The following is an 8126-nucleotide window of genomic DNA, read 5'->3' on the forward strand; positions in this document are numbered from 1 at the left end:
TTTAGCAACGATATTTTTGAGTTGTTCATGTTAGATTCCACTACAATTACCTCATGAAACTGAAACGATGAAAAATTACTGATGAAAGCATAGCAGGAATTAATAACGCTCCAAATACATTTAACTGTCATTGAGACATGTCCAATATTTGTGCATCAGACATTGTGTCTCTCATCTCTGAGGTACAATGAAGATGTTGCCATGTCAAGATGATCTCACAAGGAAGAACCTCGTAGATCATGTGGCCCACTACTTAAAAACAGGAATATCTTAGTTATGGGGCAGCTGCCCCAGGCCTTGCGCTGCCCCTCAACCATATTCATTTATGCCAGGCTTTTTGCCTTTCTGCTACCAATGTGCTGCCATCGCAACTCCAAGTAGTAAGGAAATGGAACAAAGGCTGAAGGTTGTCTTGGCCTTACCTGTCTCTGTCCACCCTATGTTGGCCCCTCCTTTGACCAACAACTGCTCATTCCAACCACTGTCCTTGCAAACATGCTGATGCTGCAACTCCATGCAGTCAGGGACGAAGGCTGGCTGGTGACTGGCTTGGCTGCCATTGTCTGCCTCCTACAACCCAGTTGCTCCTCTAACGTACTTCCGCCCAATCACCATGCACACGTAGAAAGAAAACCAAAAGCAAAGAGCAGGGTGGGAGGTCAGGGTTGTGCAGTCTCCCTTATTCACTTACTTAACTCCTTACCACCACTGCCTTAGCCAAGCATGCACGAATTCCTGCCAAAGCTGCCATGGCCTCAGCTAAAGAGCCGGCGCCCAGAAGCTGGAGGTACCTAGTGGCCCAGCAGGTGCTTTTCTCTCCCTCATTTGGAGAAGTGCAGCCAGGTGGACTAGTGAGCCTGGCCAGATAGGTTTTCTCTCAATCACTCTCTCCTTTGGAGGACCTGGACCACTCCGTTTCCAGGGTCCCATTTTGGACATTTGTCTACAGATGCCCAATAACTGTTACCCCTGTTGTAAAAACATAGATTTCCTGGCAATGGCATGATACAGAGGTGGTGTAGAAAGAAAATTCAAGGACTAGAGCCCCTGACAGAGGAAAATGTGTACAAAACATTCATGTGGATGCTCTGTTGCCAGTGCAAATGCCTCTGCAATTGTAACACTGATGACAGGAAAAAAATCTTTGTCACGTATAGGAAACCATGAAGCGTAAAAGTGATGCCAGGGACCCAGACAAGATATTGGGAAATAATCTAAATGCCTAGAGATATTTTGAGGAGGAAGAGTTTGGATTTATATTCACTTTTTGCAACTTCATTTATTTATTTAGCGGATTTCTATGACATCTCTTCCCTTTGGGCTCAGGGCAACTCATAAGAACATAAGAAAGAGCCTGCTGGATCAGACCAGAGTCCAGTGGAACTCCAAGTCCCAGCCTGCCCCCATCTCCAGCAGCATCCACAGGGAATCTGCCAGTACATTAGGTGGGTAGTACACCAGCCAGATTGCCAGACTCTCCTCAGCTGGGATTCTCTTATCTGTGTCATGATAGCTACAAATAGAACAAAAAAAAGGGGGGGGGGAGGGAATACATGCACAAGATCACCAGAAAAAACAAACTTTATTCATGAACTTTTTGCAAGAAAATAGCAATCGGATGAGTTGCAAGCAGAGGAAACCTCTGTGGGAAATAAATACAGCAAATGGTGGCAGCAGCAAGGATTCTCAAGTTGCGGAAAATGGTGGGCACAAACTGCTGTGAAAATGAATGTAAGTGCTCTAACGAGGGAAGAAGGAGTGAAAGAATGAGCTTAAGGTCATTCTGGCTAGTTCAATAAGACTCTGCGAAGAAGGAGGAGGAGGAGGAGGAGGAGGAGGAGGAGGAGGAGGAGTTTGGATTTATATGCCCCCTTTCTCTCCCGTAGGAGACTCAAAGGGGCTTACAATCTCCTTGCCCTTCCCCCCTCACAACAAACACCCTGTGAGGTGGGTGGGGCTGAGAGAGCTCCGAAAAGCTGCGACTAGCCCAAGGTTACCCAGCTGGCACGTGTGGGAGTGCACAGGCTACTCTGGATTCCCCAGATAAGCCTCCACAACTCAAATGGCAGAGCTGGGAATCAAACCCGGTTCCTCCAGAGTGCATGTACTCTTAGCCACTATGCCACTGCTGCTCCCTTAAGAGATTTATCCTCTTCCCCAGATCATTCTTTTACAGCTGGCATCTCCAGCATACAAGAATCTACTAGTCTCCTGGCCACTACTGGCATTTGCTGTAGCAATTTATTCAGTTCCACTTTAGGACACTAAAATCTGCATTCTGAATGCAGGCATAAGAAGCTGCAGTTCAGTTTTTCTTTCTAAAGAACAGTCAGGCAATGAAAGTATGCTCACGTATCTCCTTATGACCCAAGCTAACCGCACCGTGAAAGTGTACCAACATGTAGATTCCGTTTGTTAAATTGTCAGTTCTAATTAGCAAATAATCGGCTCAACATTTGTAAGTGACATTTTTGAACATTTAGAACCTGCTGGCACAAAACATGAGTTGTTTACCCATTTGGGGATTTGCAGTCCTGTATCTTTGCAGCCAGAGAGAAGCCAGCAATGCAGCAGTCACAACAAATACAGGATGATGACGATGCACATTTAAAATTACCTTTTTAAAAGCATTCACAATGATGTCAGGTTTGGGTCAAAGGAGCTTCTGGGTGATGACACAGTCATAGGCATTCACTGATATTTCTGTAATCAGATCTATATGCTTGTAAAGGATTCGCTTGGTGGGTGAAGTACTACATATTCCAGCAACCTGATCTAGCAGATCAAATGTGGGGAAACTGTTGCTCATATTCAACTGAAACTTAAACTCATATTCAACCACATGAAAACCACATTTCCTAAGGAGGAAACAATTCCCTTATAGCAAGCACACAGAACCTTGGCAAATCACATCCTGTTCTTAACATCCACTTATGGGCTAAAAGAAACAACAAAACAACCAAGAAAACCCTAGCTACAATGGAATCAAAATCAGCTCTGCAAAGCCTTCCAAAAGTTCCACCATACAATTGGGTATTGTAACAAGCAATCTCTTGTTCAGCTACTACCATGTAGAAAAGTAACTCCCACAATAGAGGGATTCTGCAGAATGTGTCAAATAGAATTGGTCACGAGGCCTTTTTTTTTTTACAATTTGGAATTTAATGTAGTCTTCGTTGTATATACTTTGCTGGGTTGTATTGCATTGTTCTCTAAATTGGTAATTCAGTTTTATTTCACAGATAATTGTGTGTAATGTAATGGAAATGCAATAATTGCATGTAATGTAGTGCATTGTGCTACAATCTTGTAATTCTAGCTTTACTGGTTTTTTATATTGTGTTTTTATTGTAATGTTCTCTAATTGTGTGCGTTGTATATATTATACTCTTCTTACTGCACGTGTTTTAGACCTTGAGTTTCAGCAAGGAAAGTAGACTATAAATGAAGTAAATAGATACTTTAAAAATCCTTCAACTTTTTAATAGCACCTTTAAACACGCAAAAAAGCATTTGACTTGCACAGCTGGAAACAAAATACAGGACTCAATTCAGCAGGTTCCTTCTGTATGTATAGCAGAGTGAGTGGGCTGAGGTAGTAGAGAAGATAAGAGTGGACAATAATTCTGGGAACGCCACCAGGCTGGTAAACTGCTGATCATGGAAGACATAAAGAGGCAAAATGAAGGGGAACCTGGGAGATAAAGGGTGTGCAGTGTTGAAAAGGACAAGGTGAGGGGCAACCAAACAGGAGATTGCCCAACAAAATTGTATTGCAAATGCACTGGGTATGTGCATTCCCTTACCAGTCTTTGCTTCCCTTCTTTCAACTTTGTTGCAAGTTGAACAACCATAAAACAAGAGGTTGCTGCTTGACTGGGGGAGACCTCCATGACTTACATCTCAAGTAATAGACCCATGCCTATTTTGCCTACCATAGCAGCATTCAGGTCTGATAATAAATACTGCACCAACTACTTGCCCACTGTGAGGACCCTGCCCCCTCCTCCAGCCAAGACCTAGACAGTGAAGGACATGAGGCTATCCTGCCCATGAAGAGAAATCAGCCTTTCAGCCAAGCCTGAAGGAGTACAGTTTCAGCATCCAGTCACCTTTCAGAAGGGGAATGGAATGCTGGAGGGAAGCCCAAGAGGAGTTAATTGAGATTTGCCCCAGGGAGAGTGCAGCCATAGTTGAAATCCATCTGAGTGCAGTGATTGTTTTGGGTCTGCCTCAGTAAAAGAGAAGAGTGAAAGGCAGCTCTATTTGGCAGCGTGGCAGAGTGGCTTAGCTCTACTTCTAAAAGAGTACTTGTTGTTAGGCCTGTTTCCAGTAATGCGCAGACCATGTACCATTTTGTCTGACTCTTGGGAAAGGGCAGACTGGTATGCAGTGGTGGGATCCAAAAATTTTAATAACAGGTTCCGATGGTGGTGGGATTCAAACAGTGGCGCCGCCACACACATGCACCTCCAGTCCCTATTGGGCAGGGAGGTTGCCTTAGTAACCCCCTCTCGGCACTCAGAAAAAATTAGTAACCACTTCTAGAGAAGTGGTGAGAACTGGTTGGATCCCACCTCTGCTGGTATGGTTTGGATCCTGTATGGGAATCCTTTAGTGGATAGTTCGTGAAAGCCTGTTCATGCCTTAAAGAAAATTCTAACTACTCTCTGAAGCCATAACTAGTTCAAATTTAATGTGCCTCAGCCAGGTTTCTCCTTTGTCCATCTGTAGACCTGTGCTGTGGTCTGTCCCTTGAAACCAATCTGTAAATAAATAATTTCTTTCTTGTTTAAGAATTCTGCCTCAGTGACCTTTGTATTTTATTTACACTCCAGAATATTTAGCTCACAGCAGTGAACCCATTCATATACACCTGCTATCTTAAGAACACATGATAACTGAGGGGATAGTTATTATAGCTTAAAACAAATCTGGTTTCCCAAAATCAGAGGCAGTTGTGTGGGTCCCTCCAGTAGGTGGAAAAGGCCTGTCAAAGTTTCCCCTTTTACAGTTTAAGTGCCAGGAAATCTGAAACTCGAGGAGTCTCAAAAATGGTCCCATGTTCAGCAATGATACTGGAGAATCCCTGGGAAGGAGGAAGGGTGTTGCTGGAATTAAAACTGATTAAGTGCAATCTCACCCAGGTCTGTGGCATGCCTTGCTCAAGCACAAAGGACCTTTCAATGTGAATTATGTTACTCGGTGTCCACACATACCCCAGTATGTGTGGACACTTCTCATTATTCAGTGAGGGAGAACACTTAAGGCATTAAGTTGCCCTCCATCATTAATTTCATTAGTCATTTTGTCTCACCTGAGTCTTTGTATCCATGCAGATCAGTCTCACAATTGCCTAATCAAAGTAATTCTCCCAATTTTTTCCAGTGAAGTATGATAACAGTTAACTTTAAGCCTGCCAGTAAGATTCACATTTCTTATCTTGGCCCAATACAAACTCAAGCAGCCAACCTGACCTGGAACTTGCGTCCTTCTGCCCCTAAAGGACCTCAAGACCCATCAAATTGTTCCTCAGATATCTGGGCCTGATCTCTGTTGGTCAGAACTCTGGTTCCATGAAGATGGCTCCACACTATGCTCCTCATTATCCTCCTGCTGCTTTGAACCCCCGACCACTCTAGGCCCCCTTCCGCACACGTAAAATAATGCGTTGTCAAACCACTTTCACAACTGTTTGCAAGTGGATTTTGCTATTCCGCACAGCTTCAAAGAGCACTGAAAGTGCATTATTCTGCATGTGCGGAATGAGCCTAGATCTCAAACCCTGGATAAGCTTTTGACCTCTCCCTAAACTTTCTCTCTTATAAGGAACACCCTATTGGAGCAGCAGTAGTGTAGGAGGTTAAGAGCTCATGTATCTAATCTGGAGGAACCGGGTTTGATTCCCAGCTCTGCCGCCTGAGCTGTGGAGGCTTATCTGGGGAATTCAGATTAGCCTGTACACTCCCACACACGCCAGCTGGGTGACCTTGGGCTAGTCACAGTTCTTCGGAGCTCTCTCAGCCCCACCCACCTCCCAGGGTGTTTGTTGTGAGGGGGGAAGGGCAAGGAGATTGTCAGCCCCTTTGAGTCTCCTGCAGGAGAGAAAGGGGGGATATAAATCCAAACTCTTCTTCTTCTTGTTGAATGCTTAAGGAATCAGTTCTCAGGTGCTTAGTGTAGGCTGTTTATATTCTTATGATTTTATTGTGTATATAATAAAGTTATTTGTTTGTGTTTACAATTTCTCTCTCTTCTCATTTCATAATTCTATTTTGGGATATTCGTGCTGAAATCCCCCCTGGTACACAATGACTACAAGATTTCATTTTATTCCTTTCTGGGACTCCGTAATAGGTTATTTTCCCTTTCTCTGGATCCAGTTTGAGTAATGTTGCACAGCTTGGCTTGCACCTGTGCCTCTCTTATTTTCCCATCCATCACAAAAGAGGTGCTTTCTTTGATTTCATGATCCTGCTGTTTAACTGTATTCCAGCCTTGCCCATTTTGCCTCCCTGTCCAATTCTCAAAGTTGTGTGTTTTCATTTGTGTTAATTGGATCTCATTTACTCATTCTTGAATGGCTGCCTGGGAAATTTTAATTCGACCCAGTAAAGTTCTGAGAATGTTTAATGCCACCCACTGTGCTGATACCCAGCTGACCAGTTTTAAATGATGCTTGATGTTCCCAATGGCAGTTCTGAAGCCTACCTAATCTTGGCAGCCAATCAAACTGTGAGCATGCATCAGCATCCATGCCCCAGCCACCACCATGCTGAATGCCACTATTGCACAGGCATAAAACTTCTCAAAACTCTTTTTGTTTTCTTTCATTTGCTTTATTTTGTTCTTTGCCTTTTTAAAGTTTGCAAGTCTTTTAATTTTTTAAAGGTTTTTCTGCTTGAGGCTTTCAAGACTCTCACAACTTGACTCTTAAGGTTTTAAGATTTTTAAAATGTCTAAAAGTTAACGTGGAAATTTTTTTCTATATCTGTTATTATTGTATAATTTTTGTTTTATAGTAGCTTTAGCCATTTTAGCTATGTTTAAAATGATTTATTTTTAATTAAGAAACAATTAATAATGAACAGATTTACGACTGACATATATAGGGGTATCTTAATCTTTTCTCTGTAGAAGTGTTACATTTAAAGTGGGTTGTTTTTAGCAGAGTTTTAAATTTTAAATAATTTTAAATAAACACATAGGTGTACAAGGGATTTGGAATTATCTTAAAGGCCAGAATTTTAGTGTTTTTATTAGAAAAGTTTATTATAAATAACAAGTGCAAATAAAAATCCAATGAAGATGTAGAAATAAAATCATAAAACTAAGGAAGAACCCTCCTCCATTCCTGACCCTTATAAAATTGTGTTGGATATTTATCACTTTAGAAGAAGAGCCATTAATTGGAATAATAAATGGCTCATAAAGGCTCATATAATAAATGGCTCATCTAGCACATGCCTAATGCCGCGACCCTTTAATACAGTTCTTCATGTTGCGGTGACCCCCAACCCTAACATTTATCCATTTTACAGATGGAGAACACTAATGCAGAGAGTCTTAGGTGACCCCTGTGAAAGGGTCGTTCGACCCCCAAAGGGGTCCCGACCCCCAGGTTGAGAACCATTGAACTAGCATCTATTCTAAACTTACACCCTTCCTCAGTTGATCTAAATCAAATGTAATGACAATTTATCTAGAAATCTTCTTTCTTTTAGAGTAATGCTTTTATCCTACTCCCCAAAACTCCTACATTAAATCCGATCAAGTTGGGAGTGGCTTTGCAATCATGGCTTCCCTTCCTCCCAACTTTTCCCCAAACCACTGTAGTTACCTTTATATATGAAGTCACATCCAGTCTAGTTTCAATAGTTGGTCTGAGTGTAAATCCTTAAAGAAAGTGATTCGTCATAATCATCATAAATTTAAAAGGAACAGCACTCTGGGAATCCTTAGGGAAATACAAAATCCAAAGGTCAATACAAAAACAAACAAGAAAACAGAGAAGTCATGCATAGGGCATGGTGTGTTCTGATTTCTGCAATTGATAACAAAGATTGCAGCCTTTTCTGGTCATTGACTTCTCAATACTTGAACAGTATTTCTCTTCATTCTGTATT

The sequence above is a fragment of the Sphaerodactylus townsendi genome, linkage group LG04, assembly GCF_021028975.2.
Source record: "Sphaerodactylus townsendi isolate TG3544 linkage group LG04, MPM_Stown_v2.3, whole genome shotgun sequence".
NCBI classification, from domain to species: Eukaryota; Metazoa; Chordata; class Lepidosauria; order Squamata; family Sphaerodactylidae; genus Sphaerodactylus; species Sphaerodactylus townsendi.